Source organism: Trichosurus vulpecula, chromosome 7, assembly GCF_011100635.1.
Source record: "Trichosurus vulpecula isolate mTriVul1 chromosome 7, mTriVul1.pri, whole genome shotgun sequence".
Taxonomy (NCBI): Eukaryota; Metazoa; Chordata; class Mammalia; order Diprotodontia; family Phalangeridae; genus Trichosurus; species Trichosurus vulpecula.
Window position 1 is genome coordinate 256,813,299 of NC_050579.1, and position 10,486 is coordinate 256,823,784.

The 10,486-nt window shown below is 39.1% G+C and overlaps 1 pseudogene; it reads right to left on the reverse strand.

Moving 5' to 3' along the window:
• Positions 1-6,971: 6,971 nt before the first annotated feature.
• Positions 6,972-7,934, reverse strand: LOC118857918 (annotated as a pseudogene).
• Between the last annotated feature and the right edge of the window lie 2,552 nt (positions 7,935-10,486).

Sequence of the window (10,486 nt, forward strand, 5' to 3'; positions counted from 1 at the left end):
AAGCCTATGTGGGCGTGAAGCTCTCAGGGTCCTAAGGGGGTTTGCTAAGACTAGAGCCAATAGTAGGAGCCTAAGTTCTGGTCACTCAGATGACATTTGATGACCACTAAAGAGTGTATAAAAAGAGAGAACAGGTGCAGCTAGGTGGCACAGTGAGTAGAGCACCAGCCTTGGAGTCAGGAGGACCTGAGTTCAAATCTGACCCCAGACACTTGACACATGTACTAGCTGTGTGACCTTGGGCAAGTCACTTAACTCCAATTGCCCTGCATCCCCCCCCCCCCAAAAGAGAGAACAGAGGTATTTGCTGAAGCTGTCACTGCTGGAGCATTGTTGATGCAAGACTCTGGGTGGCCATTCTAAGGGCCTCCCAGCTCACCCAGATGTTGATTTTTTCTTGGTAACTATGAACTGTATTTGGTCTGTTTATAATGTGTGTTTGTAATTGTGTTTGCTCTGAAGTTCAGGGTGCTGGATTTTTCATCTAAACTAAGTGAATGATATTTGTATGTTGGACTGAAATGAGATTGTTAACCCCCTAATGTTACTTTCCTTAGTAAAGCAGATAAAAAGAACCTGTGCTGCCAGGGTTCTTGCTGTTGGGCTTGTGTTGGTCTTTCACCCCCACAACAGCTGCTAGCTGAATTGTTGCAACAGCATCACAACCATGTGACTCAAAACCATGTGATGCCTCTTCAGGGTCAGAGGACATCACAACCATGCAACTCAAACCTATGTGAACTAGGCTTTCTTGTTTCTTAAGCAGGCCAGAGACTCTTGATTCAATCAAAGAAACAAAGGACAACAAAAGGTCCACTTTGCTTTCCATTACATTTGAAAGGCAAGACTCAACAAAGGTATTTGATTACCTTAACATTCTAAAAGAGAAAACAAAAAATGTCCCACTCTAATTACCATAACAACCCACCCATTCCAGGATCCTTGGCTTTACATAATCTAAATGGCCATGGATCCTGGAACAAATAGAGCCATTACACATTGCGATCCCATCAAGGAACTAAAGCATATCATTCACAACAATATAACAAACATGTTGTTCAGTATCATTTCCCAAAATACTCCTTCACAATACAAACACCATCCATTCCCAGGTCACAGAAAGTTACAAACTCTTTAGTCAATACAGAATGTCCTTAAGAAGTCCTTCTTGAGGCTGCTCCCTTCTCCACACCATTGTAGGCTTCCTCCTGGCACTCTCAGGTGCCAGTATACTTTAATGAGCAAAGTCCCAACACAAACAAAAAAGTACAAATAAAGTTCTCTTGGGAGTGTGTTCTTCCAGTCCTCACAATTCCAGCCCTCACTTCCAAGTCCTGAGGTACAGCTGGGCAACAAATCCAACAGGGTGGGGTCCTGGGGGGTCCACAGCTATTTCCTCCACCCACCATAGACAATTCTACCCTGGCCCACTGTCCCAAACCACCCCAGGAGAAGACAGGAAAAAAGCATACTCCGTGCCTTGCTGCAGTTTTCATCCTATGCTGGGAGCTGAATTCCAAGCCCCAGAGTTCCCCATAGTCTAGCTCATGTTGGCCACTCCTGGCCTCTGGCTGAATCCCAATGTGGGCAGCTCTCCACTTTTGTTCTCACCACACCAAGGTAGGCTCAGAGATAATTCTCATCTCTTGTTGGGTCCATATGTGGGCAGCTCCACACTCTTTCTCTCACCTCAGCAAACGCTCCTGCAAAGTCTGTACAAAGGCCATTCTCCACTTTTTCTCTTGCTTCACCAACTACTTGTGTCAAGTCTCTGTAAATGAATTTCAAGGGTCCACATACAATACACTCTCACGACATTCACCACCCCCAGCACAGTAAGGAGCTGGGCTAATCCACTTAAGCCCTGGCTCTGGCCAACTCTACCTCCCCTGAGCCTCTGCTTGTTTTCTTCCCACAGGTGTTGCTCCAACCTGTCTCCTCCAGAGTGCTAGTGGGGTATGGAGGGGGAAGGAGAGGTTATCTCCCAGGGTCCTTGCTCTGGGCACCAAGGAACCCAATCTGGTCACTGCTATTTGCCTCTTTTCCTTCAGGCCACTGCTGCTCCTGGGGCTCCACAGAACTATAACCACCAACAGTATAAAGAGCAACACAATGCCTGGGAAACACCCAACCACTATCCCAGAACCCCAAAACTACATACTTTCCTTTTAATCTGCAAATCCTGCCAACTATGCCATTTTGTAACAACAATGCTGCTTGCCGCTACTGTTGCTGTGTAATGCCAATAACACCAGCACACAGCAACTTTAAGGGGTTAACAATCTCACTTTAATTAAACATACATACATACATCCTTCACTTAGGTCAGGAGAAAAAGTCAGTACCCTGAACTTCAGAGCAAATACAAACAGGAAGTACAAACAGATCAACAGGCAGGCTTTGTCTGATCAAGATACGACATACATAGTTACCAAAAAGAGAAGCACCAACATCTGGGTTTTCAAAGCTTGGGGGGGGGGGCGGGGCTCAATAATGGCTACTCAGTGTCTCAGCTATTCAAATCATGCCCCACACTTCCAGTGAGTGAGAGTCCCAAAATAAAACACCAATCTCAGTACTTATGTACTCTTCTTAGGGTCAGAGGGCATCACAACCACGCAACTGAAACTTATGTGAACTAGGCTTTCTTGTTTCTTACACAGGTCAAAGACTCTTGATTTAATCAAAGAAACAAAACACAATAAAACATCCACTTTGCTTGCCATTACATTTGAAGGCAAGACTCATCAAAGGTACTTGATTACTTTAGCATTCTAAAAGAGAAAACAAAAGAGTCCCACCTGAATTACCATAACAGGTGGGAAGACATATAAATATATATATAGACAGAGGGCACAGGGTAAGTTGAATATGAAGGGATGCTATCTAAAAAATATGCATATGAAGGGATGCTATCTAAAAAATACAATTAAGGGATGAGAGAGGAAAGGAGGAGAAATGGAGAGGTAGAATGGCAAAAATTACCTCACATAAAAGAGGCAAGAAAAAGCTTCCACAATACAGGGGAAGAGAGGGGAGGTGAGATGTAAGGAGTGAACCCTACTCTTATTGGAATTGGCTTAAGGAAGGAATGACTCAATGGAGTATGGAAATCTATCTTACCCTATAGGAAAGTAGGGGGAAAGAGGATAATAGAGGGGGCGTGATAGATGGAAGGCAGATTGGGTAATCAAAAGCAAACACTTTTGAAGAGGAACAGGGTGAAAGGAGAGAATAAAATCAATGAGGGGCTGAAGAGGATGGAAGGAAATATAGTTAGTCTTTCACAACATTACTATTATGGAAATGTTTTGCATGACTCCACATGTATAACCTATATCAAATTGCTTGCCTTCTAAATGAGGGTGGATGGAGAACAAGGAAGGGAGAGAATTTGGAACTGAAAGTTTAAAAATGAACATTAAAAACTATTTTTACATGCACCTGGAAAAAAGATTTAGAGGCAATTGAGTATAGAAATCTATCTTGCCCTACAGGAAAATAGAAGGGGGAGGACATAAGAGAAGGGGAGTGGTAGATTGGTAGAAGAGAAAGGAGGGTAGATTGGGGGAAGGGATACTCAGAAAGCACACCATCTTGGGATGGATAGAGGGGAGAGGTATGGAAAAAAATTTGAAATCAAAATCTTGTGGAAGTGAATGTTGAAAACTAAAAATAAATTAATTAATTAACTAAAAAAGACTTACATGAAAAACTTTTAGTTCCAAATTCTCTCCCTTCCTCCCTCCTGACACCCCCCCACAAACACACACCTCTATCCCCAGTCATCGAGAAGGCAAGCAATTCAATATAAGTTATACATGTGTAGTCATGAAAAACATATCCATAAGTCATGTAGTGAAAGAAAACACAGACCAAAAAAAACTCAAGAAAAATAAAGACAATAAAAAGTATGTTACAATATGTATTCAGACACCATCAGTTCTTTCTCTTGGGGATGGACAGCATTTTTCTTCATAAGTCCCTCAGTGTTGCCTTGGATCATCACTTTAATATAATAGTTTCTGTTGCTGTTGTTCACTCATTTCAGTTGTAACTGACCCTCTGTAACCCCATTTGGAGTTTTCTTGGCCAAGATACTGGAGTGGTTTGCCATTTCCTTCTCCAGATCTACCTGGTACTGGCTAAGAAATGGGGGTGTGGATCAGTGGAATAGGATAGGTACACAAAATGGAGAAGTCAATGACTATAGCAATCTACTCTTTGATAAACCCAAAGAGGCCAGCTTCTGGGCTAAGAATTCACTATTTCACAAAAACTGCTGGGAAAACTGGAAAATGGTAGGGCAGAAACTGGGCATAGACCAATATCTTACACCATATAACAGAATAAAGTCAAAATGGGCTCATGATTTAGGAGTAAAAGCTGATACTATAAGTAATTTGGGAGAGAGAGGAATAGTTTACTTATCAGATTTATGGAAAAGAAAAGAATTCATGACCCAACAAGAGATAGAGAGCATTACAAAATGTAAAATGGATAATTTTGATTATGATAAATTGCAAACTTTTTGTACAAAAAAAGCCAATGCAACAAAAATTAGGAGGGAAGCAGAAAATTGGGAGAAAATCTTTGCAACTAGTATCTCTGATAAAGGCCTCATTTCTAAAATATACAGGGAACTGAGCCAAATATATAGGAATACAAGCCATTTCCCAAATGAGAAATGATCAAAGGATATGAACAGGCAGTTTTCAGAGGAAGAAATTAAAGCTAACTACAGGCATATGAAAAAATGCTCTGGATCACTACTGATTAGAGAAATGCAAATAAAAACAACTCTTAGATACTACATCTCTCCTGTCAGATTGGCTAAAATAACAAAGCAGGAGGATGATAAATGCTGGAGAGGATGTGGGAAAATTGGAACATTGTTACATTGCTGGTGGAGTTGTGAGATGATCCAGCCATTTTGGTGAGCAATTTGGAACTACGCCCAAAGAGCCATAGGAATGTTCATACCCTTTGACCCAGCAATACCACTTCTAGGGTTGTATCCCAAAGAAATCACACAAGAGGGGAAGGGACCCATATGTACAAAGATATTTATAGTGGCTCTTTTTGTGGTAGCCAAGAATTGGAAATCAAAGGGATGCCCATCAATTGGGGAATGGCTGAACAAGCTGTGGTATATGAAGGTAATGGAATACTATTGTGCCAGAAGAAATGGGGATGATACGGACTTCGTAACAACCTGGAAAAACCTACACAACATAATGCTGAGTGAGCGGAGCAGAGCCAGGAGAACATTGTACACAACCACAGATATATGGATTCCGTGAAGACCAACCCTGACAGACTTCGCTCTTCTCAGCAACACAGGGTGCAGGGACAGCTCCAAGGCACTCACGATGGAGAGTGCTATCTACACCCAGAGAAAGAACTGTGAAGTTTGAATACAGATTGAGGCACACTACATGCTCGCCTTTTTTCTTCTCTTTTGTTTTTGTTTTTGGGGTTTTTTTTGTTTCTGTTTCTTCTTTCTCATGATTCATTACATTGGTCATTATTCTTCTCCACAACTTGACTAGTGTATAAATTAATTCAATGCGAAGTTATACATGGTAGTTATATGAGATTCCATGCCATCTTGGGGAGGGAGGGGAAAGGGAGGGGAGAAAATCTGGAACTCAAAATTATGTAGAACCGTGTGTTGTAAACTAAAAAGAAAAAAGAAAAAAAAGAAAATGGAAAAAGAAAAAGAAAAGAAAAAAAAGAAATTTATTGAAGGACATGAAACAACTGACTAGATATAAGCATAAAAGAGCTGCCTCTGATGTCTCTACTAGTCTTTAATGTGCATTGTTTTCTCGTAAGATACTCAACTACAGAAGCCAAGCAGCCATGATCTTTTGTGAGATTTCTCTTTGTAGCAATGCCTCATCAGTATGGTTCATTCTGAAGGGAAATGCTCTCATTTAGAGGAATGACATGTTTTTGACAGCAAATATTCTCTTTCATTCTAGGTGTGAAGATTTGGGACACACTACTACTGATCTCATGAATAAATTCATGACTGGTCTTTCAAGGAGCTCAGCCTTGTCATATGTTCAACAGTGCACATACAAGTTGGGTGACTATTATATCCACAGGAAACCTGTACTAGACATCCTCAAATTAGTATTGTATCTCAGACTATAGAAAATGCCCATTTCAAAGGCTAGATTTATCATGAGAATGATTATCAAATGAATTACCATTATCTTAGATTGGAGGAGGGCACAAAGCCTATATTGTAAGAGTTCTAACAAGTTATTTCATTTATTTCTTGGTTTAACAAACCAATTAACAAGTTATAAGTGATTAGTTAATGATCACTTTTAGTAAACAAAGAAAGTGATTCATTCAACATGAGAGTAGAAAGAGTTACAATATACTGCACTTAAAACAAATGTTTAATTTACTGAGGAGAAAAATTTTTAAAACCAAAACCAAACCTAGAGTGAGTATTTCAGAAGCCCTGGCAAACAGCAATAGGCAGCAAGTGGCATGGGTGCTAACTAACATCATACCCACAGCTAATATTCTACGTCAGAGAGGGTCCTGAAAATCGTAGAGTGTGAGGTGAATTGATTAAAAGCAGTTTTTGATAAATTCATACTGTTCTCATTCACCTTTTAGGTATATAACAACTATTTCTTTAACACAACCTTGGACAGAAAAGTAAAACAAGTCTCAGAGACTTTCAGTCATTTGTTCAAGGGAACCTACTTAATATGTTCAGGGTGGAGATGCGAAATCCTTATATTCTGACTTAAATGTCAAGGATTTTTATACTAAACCAGGAAAATATTAACCCAAAGTTTTCAAAAACTGTCAAAGAGAAGAAATTAATTTGGAAGGAGAAGAGTGGGAGAGAGATGCCTATTTGCCACAGGGCAACATGAATAAAATGAACCAATACTGAATAAATGAATATGGAGTGTTTTTAAGTATTTGGAGATCATACTCTACTTCTGAAAATTAGCTAAAACTTGCTTTGACCATAACATTTTCTTCAAAGCTGCTGTGACTTCTTTATTCCTGACACTGTAGATGACAGGGTTCATAACAGGTGTTAGGATAGTGTAGAAGACAGACACCATCATATCCTTTTCAGAAGTATGATAAGAAGCAGGGAGCATGTAGTTATATACGGCTGCTCCATAAAAGAGAATAACAACAGTTATGTGAGAGGAACATGTGACAAATGCTTTCCGATGACCAGTAGCTGAATTCATCTTACTGACTGTGAGGAGAATAAGGGAGTAAGAGTTTAAAATAACTATGACAGGGATAAGGAGCATAAGGACACAGCACAGGTACATCACAGTCTCATAGAGTTATGTGTCCGAACAGGAGAGTTTCAACAAGGCAGGGGCCTCACAGAAGAAGTGCTGGATCTCTCTGGATTTACAAAAGGGGAAGTTCATGGTGATTGGAGTGAGCACAAAACCATCAATGGAACCCAAGAACCAACAGACAATTGCAAGGAGTATGCAAAATCTATGGGTCATGAGGATGGAGTAGCGGAGAGGGTGACAAATGGCCATATACCTGTCATAGGACATGGCTGCCAAAAGGAAGGACTCTGCTCCTGCAAGTGTTAGATGGAGGAACATCTGGATTCCACAGCTTGGGGCTGAGATATTATGAATCCCAATGACCTGATTCAACAGCATCTTGGGCACAGTGACAGAGATATACATCATGTCCATGAGGGAAAGCTGACTGATGAAGAAGTACATGGGTGTGTGGAGGTGAGGATCACTTTGAATCAAAAGAACCAAAGCGGCATTCCCAGTCAGAGCTACTATGAAAATAATGAATGTCAGTGAGTAGAAGAGAGTAGGGTATTTGCTTTGGCTGAAGAGCCCCAACAGGATGAAATCAGTCCCAAAAGTTTGATTCTGCAACCACATTGTTTGCTTCATGTCATCTCACCGAAGGAAGATTAAAAACAACCAAAACAACAAAGGATTTCATATTCAGTCCTTTAGAGATAAATGATAAATTACATATTAATGAAGGAAAGAGATATGCTACAGATTGTTCCAACAGGAGTGGAGATATATTTTTTGCTAATATGAGAAATTCTCACCAATCTGTGATATAGACGGTCTAACTTGAAGCTAAAGATAGATCTCTTTGGCTAGAAATTTATCATCTTCGATCATTTTTTCAAACCCTGAGCTTCTGCCAGATTATTCTTAAATAAAAGTGTTCAAGATGAGCTCTGTAGCTTAAGAGAAACATCACAGAAAACATTATAGATACACCCTTTTTCCTTTTATTTTTGTCACATGAGCATCTCAAATTGAATATGCCCAAGATGGAGCTACTCATACTTCCCTTTACAAAACTTCCTGTTAGTGTCAAGGATATTGCCATACTTTCACTGACTCAGTCTAACGACCTCGGTGTGGTTCTGCAAATATTTTGTTTGATCATCACAACAACCTTAGAAGGTGGATGCTATTATTATCCCTATTTTATAGTTGAGGAAACTGAGGCACACAGCAGTTAAGCCACTTGCCCAGGAACACACATCTAGTAAGTGTCTGAGGGTGCATTTGAACATTGGCCTTCCTGAGTCCAGGTCAAGCACTCTATTACTACACCACCTAGGATATAGATACTTCTATTTCTCTCAGGCCAATTCACAAGACTCTTCTTCACTCTCTAAGCATTTTTAGCTTTTTCCATGAATGTGCATTTGTTCATGATAGACCATGTGTCAGGAATACGCCCTTTTCTACAGGACATAGTATTTAGTGTTAGAAGGGACCTTTAAAATCACCCAGTTTAACCCCTTTTTTTTAAAATTATGAAATGACCCAAGAGAATGTTATCAACATGCCCGTAGTTACATAAGCAATAAGGCAAAGCTAGAATTCAAACAGATTCTCTGGACTCTCTGATTTGTTATTCCCCACCCCATTGCACTGTATCTCTTCCTGCCTATGAAAGTCATTTGAGTGCTCTGAACTTTAGCTACAGTTTAAAATGTTTTATTCATCTTTTCCTGATCCGACTAATTGAAGGGGGTCTTTATTTTCTTTCCAGGGCACTGTTACTTCTTTGAATTTGATGTATTTATCATATTTTGCTTTGTGTCATAGTTATTTCTGTCCTATCTTCTCTATTTGAATTTAAGATTCTTGGACCTATTTCATCTTTCTAAGCATTAGCACTTAGAGAAGCGCCTTGCATGACACATATGTTTTAATTGAATAAAATTCGATTGGATCAAATTGAATTAAGGACATTTTTTGTCTCACTGAACTGCTTTAAACTGATTGACATTATAACTTTAAAGGTTCTCACAGGAAAAAGTGAACATGGCTCTCTGCTTGTTTTGATCAACGCTCTGAGAATTTCTGAAATAAAATAAAGTGTATGGGAAAAAATTGGGGAGCACCAGTCCTAGAGTCTGGAGGACCTGAATTCCAGTCTGTCTTCACTTACTAGGTATATGACCTCAGCCAAGTCACTTAACCCTGATTGCCTCTCAAAAATACACAAAAAAATAGTCTCTAAACCCTCTTAATTTCAAACTAAAGTAATTTGTATCTTGAAATTACTTATTTCACAGAAAATTTCTAGTTTGCTACTTCAGAATACAATTCTATATGCATAAAAATGATACTTTAATTCAGACTAATGAATATATAAATTGTGAAATATCTTCAAGGTCGAAGAAGGACTTGTGTTCACAAAATGTTCACATATTTACAGAAATTCATGTATCTTTGAATGAATCTATAAAAAAAAATATTCGCCTGTGATATTTTTACCCAAGAGCCTGTAAACTTCTCGTATGGGCTTTATTTCACCTATGAATTTCTTTATCTGTAAAAATGAACCTTGAATTATATCACCTTGCAGAACACTTTTGGTGCTGACATCCTACAATTCTGTCTCTACTAATAAATTTCCTCAGAATTTGGAAAAATATTGCCAATGCTGGGTGATTTATTCATAGTATTTCCCCCCTGCTTGAATGAGCATCTATCTTCCCCTTTGCCTATTCAAATACTAACCTAGACATTTTTGTTTAAAATAGTTTATGAGATTTGATCATTTCTACATTCAGATGCATGAGATGATTAAGCTTTGTGCTACTTACCTCCAATTCCTTTAATGGAAAAAACAGCCCAATGTTGTTTTTCTGTAATGAAAACTGGACATGTTCACAACTATTCTCAAAGGCCAAACCTGTGATATTCTTCTCCACTCCAAATGCAGAGAAATCTTGTAATAAGCTCTCAGGAAAATGACCAAAGTGGTCTGTGGAAACTAAGAATACATTTAGAAAGTGTGCTATGTTTTTATCGATGTGAAAAGCAGGATTATACAGAATCAAAGTAATTTTTAAGAGAGATTAAGACATACTAGAAGATTCAGTAAGATAATAAAGGACATTTATTTTCTATCTAGTTGGAGAAAAATCTGAGAGGTTAGTGTGAAAACCAAGTACCAGAGC